Source organism: Ascaphus truei, chromosome 1, assembly GCF_040206685.1.
Source record: "Ascaphus truei isolate aAscTru1 chromosome 1, aAscTru1.hap1, whole genome shotgun sequence".
Taxonomy (NCBI): domain Eukaryota; kingdom Metazoa; phylum Chordata; class Amphibia; order Anura; family Ascaphidae; genus Ascaphus; species Ascaphus truei.
In genome coordinates this window covers 16912271-16925408 of record NC_134483.1, presented here as the reverse complement: position 1 = coordinate 16925408, position 13138 = coordinate 16912271, and the positions used below count along the sequence as shown (strand labels likewise).

The 13138-nt window shown below is 43.7% G+C and overlaps 1 protein-coding gene across 15 annotated transcripts in view; it reads right to left on the bottom strand.

The window, feature by feature from the left end:
* UBAP2 (ubiquitin associated protein 2) overlaps positions 1-12872 on the bottom strand; it is a 66657-nt gene extending 53785 nt beyond the window's left edge. For 5 of the 15 annotated variants that reach the window (XM_075582957.1, XM_075582998.1, XM_075583007.1 and 2 more), the window contains exons 1-2: positions 12469-12722; positions 10501-10603 (exon numbers count right to left, since the gene is read on the bottom strand). The gene's annotated coding sequence lies outside the window, so the exon portion shown is untranslated. The other 10 variants (XM_075582741.1, XM_075582988.1, XM_075582965.1 and 7 more) reach the window with 7 other exon arrangements.
* Positions 12873-13138: the final 266 nt, after the last annotated feature.

Here is a 13138-nt window from a genome sequence, read left to right as displayed (position 1 = left end):
GAAAAAGCTTTCAGAAATGAGCTTTAATCATGGTGCTTGTATATAACCCAACATACATACATATTTAAAGGGAAATCAACTTTGTCTTTTTAGAAGTCCAGTGACAGTCTTGTTTTTGCATTTCATTAAAATAGCAATTTTTACTCCAACTTCATTTCTGCCAGTGCCTGCAGTGTCACCGTATACTGGCTCCCATTACCTTCTACCCGAGGCCAGGCCTGCAGTGTCACCGTATACTAGCTCCCATTACCTTCTACCCGAGGCAAGGCCTGCAGTGTCACCGTATTCTGTCTCCCATTACCTTCTACCTGAGGCCAGGCCTGCAGTGTCACCGTATGCTGGCTCCCATTACCTTCTACCTGAGGCCAGGCCTGCAGTGTCACCGTATACTGGCTCCCATTACCTTCTACCCGAGGCAAGGCCTGCAGTGTCACCGTATACTGGCTCCCATTACCTTCTACCCGAGGCCAGGCCTGCAGTGTCACCGTATACTGGCTCCCATTACCTTCTACCCGAGGCCAGGCCTGCAGTGTCACCGTATACTAGCTCCCATTACCTTCTACCCGAGGCAAGGCCTGCAGTGTCACCGTATACTGGCTCCCATTACCTTCTACCTGAGGCCAGGCCTGCAGTGTCACCGTATGCTGGCTCCCATTACCTTCTACCTGAGGCCAGGCCTGCAGTGTCACCGTATACTGGCTCCCATTACCTTCTACCCGAGGCCAGGCCTGCAGTGTCACCGTATACTGGCTCCCATTACCTTCTACCTGAGGCCAGGCCTGCAGTGTCACGGTGTACCTTCATTTGGTTCAACAAACAGATGGGCATAGGGACGAGCTGGTGTTAACAGGGCATAAGGAGAGTCCAATTTAGTTCTCCCCACTCTGTACCCTCCTGTGATCACCAAGCAGTTACAAGGCAGAAGGGACAGTTAGTGATTAATGCGCTCCAGCGCTGGATCCATTTCATGCACAAAATGCAAATTGGCACAGAGTGGGGCTAGTGGTAATACAGATATATAGCCCTGTGGTGCCAGGATATCCCTGAAGATAGGGCTAACAATAAAGCCCCTATGTATTCCTCATGGGGATGGTCCCTTGGTTAACAATGTAACACAATGATGGATTAACACTCGCATATTGCCCAATCTCAATGTCCTGAAAGGCGTGCGGCCGAGTTGAAGTGCTGGTGCAATGTAGAAAGAGAACTGGCGCACAGCCAAAAGGAGTGGGTCCCAAGGCATAGTGAAAAATGATCCTTTATTTAATCCATAAAACAAACGGAGGTTAGCACCCTCCTACGCGTTTCATGTACACCCGTACACCTTATCAAGGAGTACTCCTTCATAAAGTGTACGGGTGTATACGAAACGCGTAGGAGGGTGCTAACCTCCGTTTGTTTTATGGATTAAATAAAGGATATTTTTCACTATACCTTGGGACCCACTCCTTTGGATGTGCGCCAGTTCTCTTTCTACAAGGCAGAAGAAAAACAGAAGTACAGAAAAACAGGGGAGAGCGCATAAGCTAAGTAGAGTTTGGGGGGGGGGGGCAGAATTTTTTTTTTTTAAATTTAGGAAGATTAACATTTTTCTCTAAGTGGAGAAAACAAGAGCGTATACGTAACAAAACATAACTCATGGTCATACCTACTTATGAGTACTTCTGTGTACATACATCAACTTAAAGAGAAAAAAAACCTAGCTACAATCCAACCACTGGAGAGATACAAGTTGTCCTCTCACCCTCCTGTCGTCGGGAAGGTTGAAGCACTGCCATGGCAAAGAGGGCGTAAACTGCCAAGTCCATGCAATGCAGTCCTCACAGAGGGACAAATGGGCCTTCTCTCAGCACAAGCACAGGCCAAAAACTGGCAAGATTACAAATACGTACCAAAAAACATCACGACTTCTAGCACATCAAACTAAGCACTGCGCTACCAAAAGGTAAAAATATTAAAATGATATGCAAGAAAGCAAAACATTCCCAACGTTTTTGGAAGTTACATAGTTACATAGTAGATGAGGTTGAAAAAAGACTTCCGTTCATCAAGTTCAACCTATGCTAAATTTAGACAACAGATACTTTATCCTATATCTATACTTATTGATCCAGAGGAAGGCAAACAAAAAACCCCATTAAGGGGAAAAATAAATTCCTTCCTGACTCCAAGAATTGGCAATCAGATTAATCCCTGGATCAACATTCTTCCCATGTATACTTATTTGGTATATCCCTGTATACCTCTCCTTTCTAAAAAGATGTCCAACCTTTTTTTGAACAAATCTATTGTATCTGCCATCACAGTCTCCATGGGTAATGAATTCCACATTTTAACTGCCCTTACTGCAAAGAACCATTTCCTTTGTTGCTGGTGAAATTTCCTTTCCTCCTACCTTAAGGGATGCCCCATAGTCCTTTGTACTGCCCGTGGGATGAATAGTTCTTTTGAAAGCTCCTTATATTGTCCCTGAATATATTTGTATATAGTTATCATATCCCCTCTTAGACGCCTCTTTTCTAATGTAAAAGAATCTAATTTAGCTAGCCTCTCCTCATAAGTTAGAATGTCCATCCCCTTTATTAATTTGGTGGCTCTTCTCTGCACTCTCTCTAGTTCCATAATGTCTTTTCTTAGGATTGGTGCCCAAAACTGTACTCCATATTCAAGGTGTGGTCTTACTAATGCTTTGTAAAGGGGCATAATTATGTTTACTTCCCTTCCATCCATTGCCCGTTTGATGCAAGATAAGATCTTGTTTGCCTTTGCAGCTACTGCATGACATTGGGCACTATTGCTAAGCCTGCTGTCTACAAGCACTCCTAAAACCTTCTACATCAAGGATTCCCCCAATATATCTCCATTTAATTTGTAAGTCGCCTTTACTGGTGCGCATTCCTACATGTCAAAAACTGGACATCAATATTTCCCAACATAGAAAGCAAGATATGGGTCTCATCAATAAATGTAGATTTATGTTTTCCTAAGGCTGTGCTTATAGTGCTGGCGAAGTCGCGACAAAACAAATGCATTGTCGCCGTCGCCTATAGTGCACGCGACAGCGACGGAGCAACAGTGCTACCAGAAATGTGGTAGTCATTGATATTTTATGGGTAACGGTCTCCCCTTGTGACCAATCAGGAGCTTCTCCGTTCTTCTGCCCTCCCCTTTTATGACGTTGCTGGCCTTGCAGCCAGCTACGTCGCCTAAACTTCAAATACAACTCATCGCAATGGTGACAGGTGATGTCATCGGTCGCGTCGCCGGCTTTATAAGTGCAGCCTAACAAACCAAGTGCCTAACAGTTTTCACAATGTAAACAATTGTTGCATATTGTGGATCAAAGTACAAGAGAACCAACTGTCAAGGACTCCAAGCAGAGAACAAAGCATTCCCCAGGCAGCATCTTCTAATACAACTTCAGAGACCCAAACATGTAAACTACTTGTAGCACATCACATGGGGGATTGTATTATACATAAAGTCAAAGTCCTGACATTTGCAAAAACTCTATCATTTTAACTGTAATTTCACTTTTGTTTCCATTATGCCGACACTACAAATTGTTCACGTTCTACAGCACTGGCATCAGGAGGTTATTTCAATATTAGATGTGTGCATGCCCAATAAATGCTAGACAAATAACGTATGTCCCATTAAAAACATTTGTGCGTTTTTTCCATTTAAATCGGGCCGTTTCTAACCTAAAAGCCAGTCATGCAACAGAATGATAACTTGCATGTTACATGCAATCAATGTCACTTGGCTCATGACAAAGTATAAATGTTGCAGCTGTTGTGGAACTGCTGGGATCACAGGGTTTGTAAAATAAGTCACAGGAGTGCACAACTTCTATAGCTCCCTCAAATATTTGTTTACAGTACGGCCCGCTTTTCACTCATACGGCGTTTCCCAACGTACAGTATACCTATGTTCATTACGTTCGGCGCTTGTTCCATTTTATGGCGGTACTGAGAAGGGGGCAGCCATGTCTGCGCATGCGTAGAACGTGGACGGCCGAGGTCGAGCATGCGCAGAACAGGGAACTGCAAGTCTGCGCATGTGCAGAAGCCGAAAATTGCCGGTTTCGCTTTTTGAATTTTTTCGCTTTTTGGCGGTGCCAGGAAACGGAACCTGCAGTATGAACGAGGCCCGTCTGTATATACATCAGTATGAAAACTACTTGAGGATGTAGCAATTAAGATCACAAATCAGACAGTACTCATGTCTTAGACCTGGGACATGGTGAGATGAAGAGCGCTGGGCAGCGCTGACGCTCATGCTCTCCTGCTCAAGCAGGAGATTTTTCGTGTCCCTGCATGAGCGTCAGCGAGCACGCTTGTGTGCCGGGCCGGGAGGCGGGGCTAGGGCGCCACGGCACGGACTGCTATTGGCTTCTGGCAGTCACGTGACCGGCCCTGCGCTTACCTCAGTGGGAAAAGTAAAATTGATCTGTCGGCTGAAATTCCACACGCGCCGTCTAAAGCCGCACTGATAGGGATAATGTTTCCCCTCAGCACGTTCTTTTTGACCATGTCCGAGGCCTTAGCCACATATAAACCAACTCAAACTAAAAAAGGTGTAGTTCCCCTCCTATTTTATACGTAAGCTTAACATGATGTCCATATATGCAGATTACCAAACTTAATATTTACTAGTTTATGATTTTATTGCAGTTCTTATCTAATCGACCCAGACTGCAGTAGAGCTCACACGGTAACTTCTGCTTCTTCTCACTTTGCAATCTCTACCAGGCAGCTCAGAGCTGTTATTTTATGCATAATACAAAACGGTCTTATCAGAAAAAGTTATCTTTATAATCTCACAATGTTCTTTGAGGTGTATTAATGTCACTAAATTAAAAAACAGCTTTCTAACATTATTTTGGGCTAGGTGCATTTCAAAGCTGCAAACAAATATATGTTTGCAGCTTTGAAATGCACCTAGCCCAAACTAATGTTAGAAAGCTGTTTTTATATTACTATTACAAGATGCAGACTGTTACCTAGCAAAGTACACTCACTTCATGGCAACTTAAATATTTCTAAGGATAAGGGTTCACAATATTAATCCTCTTCCTACACAGTATTTTGGATTCATTCCTTAGGTGCCAGAAGGTGCAGTGCAGCTGACTTGCCGGCAAATCTCGATCATATAATTGCCCAGTGGTGATGTTAATGGCAGAGTGCCTTCTTCTGTTCAGATTGTTTTCTTTAGGGGAGAGTACAAACAAGAAATGACATACGAGGTACATGATACAGACCGCCAGGTAGGTCCCTGTGCTGGATGTTAGTTCCATTTATCAGCACAGGCAACATGTTACAGCAGGTTTTTTTTATATATAGTTTTTTTGGTTAAGGAACACTATAATTATATTGTGAAAACCGGAGATCAGAAGCATTGTAAGGAACCCCGACCCTCTCTAATAGCGCGTCCGAGATCAGAAGCATTGTAAAGATCCCCAAACCCTCTCTAATAGCGCATCTGAGATCAGATGCATTGTAAGGAACCCCAACCCTCTCTAATAGCACGTCCGAGATCAGATGCTTTGTAAATTCTTCAGTATTTGGTATCATTTTCAAATGGGAATTTATTATTGATAACATTATGTTTATTTTACATCATAATTATTTTCTGTTTGAGGGAGAGTACTATATCCAGACCAATGGGACGGTTATGGGTACACGATTTGCTCCAAATTATGCAGGTCTCTTTATGGGTCTATGGGAGGAGGAGTTTGTATGGATCAACAACAAATTCAGCCAACATTGTGTATTTTGGTAGATATATTGACGATATTCTGATCATTTGGTCCCGGTCCGGTAAAGACCTGACAAAGTGAGTCTCCTTTTTGAACAGCAATGATCAGAATATTGTCTTTAGTAGTGAGATCAGTACCATAGGGATTCACTTCTTAGATCTTTGTTTGGAGGCAGTGGATCATCGCATTGTAACCAAAACCCACTTTAAACAGGTAGATGTGAATTCCTACATGGATTACACAAGTAATCATTCTCTGCAATGGTTCAATAACATACCATATGGACAATTAATGAGGATACGAAGGAATTGTTTGGAGCCATTCGACTGTGAGGAACAAACAGAGGTCCTTAAACAGTGATTTTTGGATAAGGGTTAATGTCTATGTAATACAAAACTCCATGAGGAACAGCAGTTTAAGGCCTAGGGATACATTGTTAATTCTAAAGGATAAAAAGAAAAACTCAGACTTTAAATAAAATGCCAATGTTTATTACAGATTATTGTAAGCAGGAAACCAATATAAGGAAAATTATCTATAAACATTGGGAGGTTCTCCAAATGGACCCAATTCTGACATACCTCACCACCCAAACCCATGGGAGTCTTCAAAAAGGCTAGGAACCTTAAAAGTATACTAGCACCTAGTGCCCTGAAACCACTCAATAAAAGCAGTTCTATTGATAATGTCCTAGGGAAGCAAATTGGGAATTATCGGTGTGGGAAATGTGTCATGTGTAAATACATGACGCAAGAGAAAATCTTTAAAGATGGCAGAATAGGGAAAGAATACAAAATTGGTGAATATATCACCTGTACTACCAATTTTGTAGTCTATGTCATCGACGGTCCCTGCAATAAATATTATGTTGGGAAAACCATTAGACCGTTAAAGGTAAGAAATGGGGAACATGTCAGTGGCATTAAGAATGCAAGAGGCCTTTAAAATAAAGGGGGGGGAAAAGTTCCATAATTTGGCTCAGCACTTCCTTGACCATCATGGTGGGTCAGCGGAAGGTTTTCATTTTAGAGGTTTAGAATTGGGTAAGAGAGATGTTAGGAAGGGAGATAGGGATCTAAAACTTCTCCTGCGAGAACAGTTTTGGATATACACGTTATGTAGTAGGACCCCTTTGGGATTGACAACAAAATAGGACACCAGCACTACTAACTTTTATAAATGTATGTCAAATAGGGTGAACGGTGCAATAGACAAGTCAGATACTGTAAGCAACAGACCCAAGAATGGACAGTAGACCAGTGAGGTTCCTTATATAACAGCACTCAATCACACTACATAGTATAATAGTGTAATAAAGCCAAAATAGGAAAGGGCAGAGCTCGGAATATCCCAAAAATGTAATGATCTATAAAAACTATTTTAATCGTAAAATAAAGTTAAAATATTGGGTGTTAAAAGACTCCAGGGTGCAAAAAAAGGAAGCTCACAATAGTATATCGTAACTGAAAAATAGAGCTACAAAAATGGAAGGTCAAATATAGTATTCACGTGACTATCCCTTAGAATGGGGTAGTAACCAGGCTGGATAGCCCAACAAAAATAGGCTGTTGGGCCTACTAAGAGGAAGGGAGCTCCTAGGCAAACTCCTCCCTCCCACGACCACTCTACAATTTGTACTATATTAAAGGATATCCATACTCATGATAAGTATGCTAAACATGTAAAGTCCATGGTTAGGCAGGTAGAGCCGAATGTACAAACTTCCCCTCCCTTAGCCAAACAGTAGAAGGTAAGTATCCACCCTGCTGTTATGCCTTGTGTATGCATATATATAGCTGGATGCATTTACTGTGGCTGCACGAGTGCTGAAATTACACTCAAAGTGAGCTGTGCTAAGCCTCATTAGTACATAATGTCAGCTGTAGAATGACTAAAAACTACTAGGATAATTGCTGTGCTGTTGTAGTGTGAGAAGTGCGCATATCAGCTGTAACACAGCAATCTCACAAACTGTGCAGTGTGGTCGCAGACTCAACAGGCTATTAAGCAAATGCTTCCAATAGCACTTAGATGCCCATGGTAGTCTAGTGCAGCGATCACGACAGCAGCATCATGAAGGCGCTTCTTCAAGGGATGTAAAATACATCTTAGCACAGTTCACTTTGAGTGTTGTTTCAACACTCCTGCAGCCACAGTCATTGCAACCCATTATATATGCATACACAGGGCATAACAGCAGGGAGGATACTTACCTTCTACTGTTTGTGGCTAAGGGAGGGGAAGTTGGTACATTCAGCCCTTTTCATTCCCCCCAGTTGGTTCCTACTGTTTAATTACCTACCACTGTGCCATTTACAGTACTCTACCCCTTTTGTGATTGAATAAACAATTGGAGCTCCACCCCTTTTTGAATTAAAATGGGGGGTTTCGTGGGATTCTCTACTGTTCTTCTCAGGCATTTTTAGGTTAAGATCTTGGATATATGAAGTTTTTTTTTAAATTTTAAATGTTTTTTTTTTTAATTTTAAGGGTTTTTTAAACATTTTAAATTGGGGTAGGAATTTTTATGGATTCGGCTAGGTGCCAATGTGATTGATAGATTAATAGGAAAGTGTTTAATAGGATTTCATTTTCCTATCACTTTTCCTGGGTACAGTCTTTTTTAGCTATTTATATTTTATTGTTTTTATGTGTTTATAATGTGCAATACGTTCTTTGTGGATGTATGTTAATGTTGTCAATTAATCTTGTGTGTAAATGGGAGCAATTGTCCAATGGCTGCATTGTCAGTCTTAATATCTAGGCCAATAGGAAGATCTGTCCCATATAAAGGGGACAGTTCCCAGCACGCAAAAATACCTCCTGACGAAGCGTAAAAAAACACGAAACACGAAGAGGAACTAAGGCTGTGTCAGTGTCCAAGTGCAGGACGTGGTGAGATTACCCGTCGGGACACTGATTCTTCCCCCGTTCACTGTGAATCTGTGGAAACGCTGCTCTAGCTAGGCAGCAGCTCTTGCGAGATTCACACCACCCGCGGTGCACTCTGGGACTTGCAGTTCGGCTGCCCCTGGCAAAGTGGCCATTTGGTACTCTAGTGAGAGCGGAGCAGAGAGCAGACCTAGGAAATGACCCGGGGGTCCCGCATTTCCAGCAGCCTGTGATGCGGGGGACGGATGCTAGCAATGCCATTTTACAATATGCAAGTTTTTTTATGTACTACATGGAATGTTAAAGGAATTTTAATCTAATAGAGTTCTCTGCGCGCTTCTTTTTGTATATTCATGTTTGTTTTTGCCCTGGTGGATCATGAGAGAGGATTGGAGCAGAGGGACATACTGTGACCAGCAAGAAACAGGAAGCTTCTTACCAGCGCGTTCAACTTTCTTCTATCATTTTCTAATGACCTGAAAATTGCAGGGAGCTCTTTAGCGATGCCCGGGGAACCGATATTGAAAAATCATCTCTAGGTTCACACACACTTCACTGGAAGCAGACACATAGGTCTTTCCTCTATTCCCCAAAAGACCTACAGCTCACAAATGTTCAAACGACTAAAAAGTGCACTGAATCCAGAAAGCCAATGAGAAGGCGGTTAAACACAAATTGTATGATTGTAAGAAGAGCGGGAGGGGGAGAAAAAAAAATGATCTTGGTATCAGCATCCAAATACAGATCAAGTCTTTTAGCTAGAAACAGGTATTCAGGCAGTTAGAGCTGGAGTGAAATCCCAATAAGATATTTCTGTTGCTTAAATCTTAGGACTGTCTTCAAATTGTGCGGGGGGTGAAATGGGAAACTGGTGTGGCTTTATCTGTCCCAACAGAAATATACGTTTTAAACAGACTAAAAAAACATGCATATAAATTCTTACTTCTGAATAAAAAGAATACTGTATAGACAGAGGATACATAATACTAGTACAAGAATACATTTCATAGGGGGTTTATAAACGTGGGGTGCTTCAAATAGCCAAATAGTAATCCCTCCTAGTATTCCCGAAACATGAGTGTGTGTTTCATAAGTGCCTGTTCACATATGTTTAAACGGAAAAAGCCTTCTCCTTGCTCCCCTCTCAGCTCAAATTTCTTTTCTAAAAGGAGCAGCTGTTTCCCCACCCCTGACCTCAATCACAAACCGAAAACAACCCCCTGTGACTGCCTTTAATAGGTGCCTGGCACAGTGTGTAACATGTTAAAAAGTGAGCTAATGGCAGCCAGATAAGGTGGTTTCTACAGTGGAGTTTTATTACCACCAATTTACATTGAGAAATGAATCTGATCAACCAAAGGATGAACAGGGTATACTTCACCCAATGTAAATGATGACTGGTATTAACTTGTAGGTACAGAATACCTACTTATTCCAAATACGTTTATAATTATAACCTTTGTCCCAATGAACCCCTGTAAAAGACAGTATAGAAGGACGAAGCTAGTATCCAAGTACAACTACAAGTGAGGAAAATAAAGAAGGCTCTAGCCACTACACCCCAGCTAATCCCTTGCTATTGCCTGATAAAAACAATTTAATCTTGCATTAGGGCCCCTTTCAAAATGTCCAACACTGTATCTGCATCCAGCCAATAAGTAAATGTAGCTCTCTAAAATGCTACAGCACACCAGTGCAGGCAAAAAGCCTAGGGGAATTTGTACTCAACTACCAAAAAGGTTACAAATCAAAAACAATTGTGCACAAACCATTTATATATTTAAAAAAAAAAAAAAAAAAAAAACTTTAAATAAAAATCGGTTACTTATCAGAATAATATTTCTTACCACAATAAAAATGGGCTTGACTAGTGTTGAGTGCAGATAAATATACAGTATATACTCCAGCAAACACATTCACTCTTATTCCACACACTGAGCATCATGAAACCTGTAGGAAAACAAGAACTTAAAACTGGAGCAAAACAGGCAAAAAAAAAGGATCAGTTTGTACATGGAGAGTTCATGTCATCACATCCCCAAAGCAATAGCAAATTGAAAATGAGTAAAAACCTACAAATCCTTCCAAATGCATCATGTGTGGGCATTTCAAATATAATTTAACATATATACTATGTTGTATGTGTCTAGCCCAGGCCTGCACAACTCCAGTCCTCGAGGGCCGCAAACAGGCCAGGTTTTCAGGATATCCCTACTTCAGCACAGCTGGCTCAATTAGTGGCTCAGTATGACTGAGGGATGTTGGGATATCCTGAAAATCTGGCCTGTTTGGACCCTCGTGGACTGGAGTTGTGCATGCCTGGTCTAACCCATTTTGTTTAGATTCTCACCCACACACCAAAACGCAGATTATAATTTGTACACTGTTCACCCGGCAGGATCCTGATATAACACAAATGTACTGCAAAACCAAAAATAAATAGTAAACATGTAACCTCTCTAGCAAAAGCAGCCAACAAATTACGGTGCCCTGGAAGAACAAAAAAAGGGGTGTAGTAAATATTATAGAAACTTCTTAACACGTATTAGCAGGACTCTCCACAACATGATTGAAGTGAAGTCTTTTACGGAGATTAATGTTGAATCATTCAAAAAAATAATAATAATAGCTAGGCCTGGTAACATTGTAAGTTACCTATCAAAGCATGCATTGTAAGAAGTACAACATTTGAAGCTGGGTAGTGAGTGGTGTTAATCACAACATGAAAGGTCGTGTCAGTCACATCTCGCCCATCACTTCAATTGTGACAGGCCAGCCAGTCATCCTTTAACCCTTTCCGTGTCAGAGGTGCTTGCAGGACCCTAAACAGGGAGAGGGGGGAACGACACTAATAAAAAGACGATGCTCCCCTTTGGAGCAAAAGAACCTGCCACTGATCATATTTGCACGATAGGTAATGTGTTTACATTTTGCTTCCACATTCAGACAGCGCTCACCTATATATACATAGGGGGCTGCAAACTAGGGGGGGGGGCTGCAAACTAGGGGGGAGGGGGGGCTGATGCAAACTAAGGGGGGGGGGGTGGATTCCTGATATCGGATGTACAACACTCCCACCCCATAACATAGAGCCCCCCACAGCACGACGGTGTGCAGAGAGACCTCTTTAGTTATTGCAAAGGTTACATACAGCAGACCCTGCATCCCCAGGCTGTGATGCCCAGCGAGGGGAGGAATGTGGGGGGGAAGGATTCACCATGTGCCCGAGTCCCAGCGCATCACAAAGGGCTGAGAGAGGGGGGACCCTCGCTATAACGCTCCCTCTCCGTCACACACAAAGAGCTCAGACAATGGATCTGGGTACGGACAAACAGGCACAGGCCATATATATTACGGGGGGGGGGGGAAGAGGGGTTGATGGGGTTGTATCGCGATACACTGCGGGGGCCGGGGTTTCAAACCGCACGAGCCCGTCCAACTATCGCCACAGCGATATAACACCCGCAGATGCCTCACTCCCTCCCTCGTCTCCTTTGTCCGGCGGAGAGCACCGAGTCGCCGGCAATACGCAGTCACTAGGCCGAAGCCTCAACTACTACTAGTCGCCGACATCCCCCTTCCTAGACAGAGTGGCCCCGCCGCACTCGCCTCGCGCCCGGCAGCTCAAGCAGTGACCGCGAGCCCTCCTCCACCCCCCCACCCACACCGGCGCATGAACCCCCCAGCCCAACCAACCACCGAAGCGCGAGGCGGCCTCGCGACCAGCAACTCCAGCAGACCGCGAGCCCTCTCCCCACACCGCGAGGCGGCCTCGCACCACTCCACGTTCTAAAACCGTTAGGGCTCGCGCTCACCGCTCTCCCGCCGCAGTTACTAGCACTGGCCGCCCGCGGCTGGCGTCACCCCCTCCTCCTCCTTCCTCAGCAGCAGCCGGCGGCGGGCTGTCTGTCTCCTCCGCTTCGCCTTTTCTTTCCTCGGTAAAACTGCACTGAGCCTAGGAAGGTTTATATTCACCGGAGGTGGGCGAGTATGTGTTCGACCGCCTCCTCCTTATCCCCGCTCTCTCTCCCCTCCTCCTCCCCGGAGTTGGCCGCGCGCCGCCGGCCTCCTCTTACCTGCAGCAAAATGTGCCTCACAAAGCAGGCGCCGTCACGTGACCCCCTGTGACCCAGCCGCGCGGACATCTTAACAGCCGCCCACGTCATCGGCCGTCGACGGCTGCTTCGCAGTCATTTTTTTAATTAATTCATTGGGTTGTATTGCTTTCACATCCCCCGATGCGCCTCTTTCCTAACTCCCTATGTGTATCCCCAGTGAAAATCCGGTGTTTTTTATTTTTTTATTTAATGTCATTTATGAATTACGTTGAAAATGGTAGGGTTGAATCTTTTTGACTGTGCGCGTGCGGCGGAGGCGCGTGCTGCGGCGCGCGGTTTGTACGTCACGGCCGGCGCTCCTTGTTGCCTGGGTGACGGTGGAAGGAACTGGGGTTTGGATCACCTTGTGTTTGCTGACAGCTTTGTA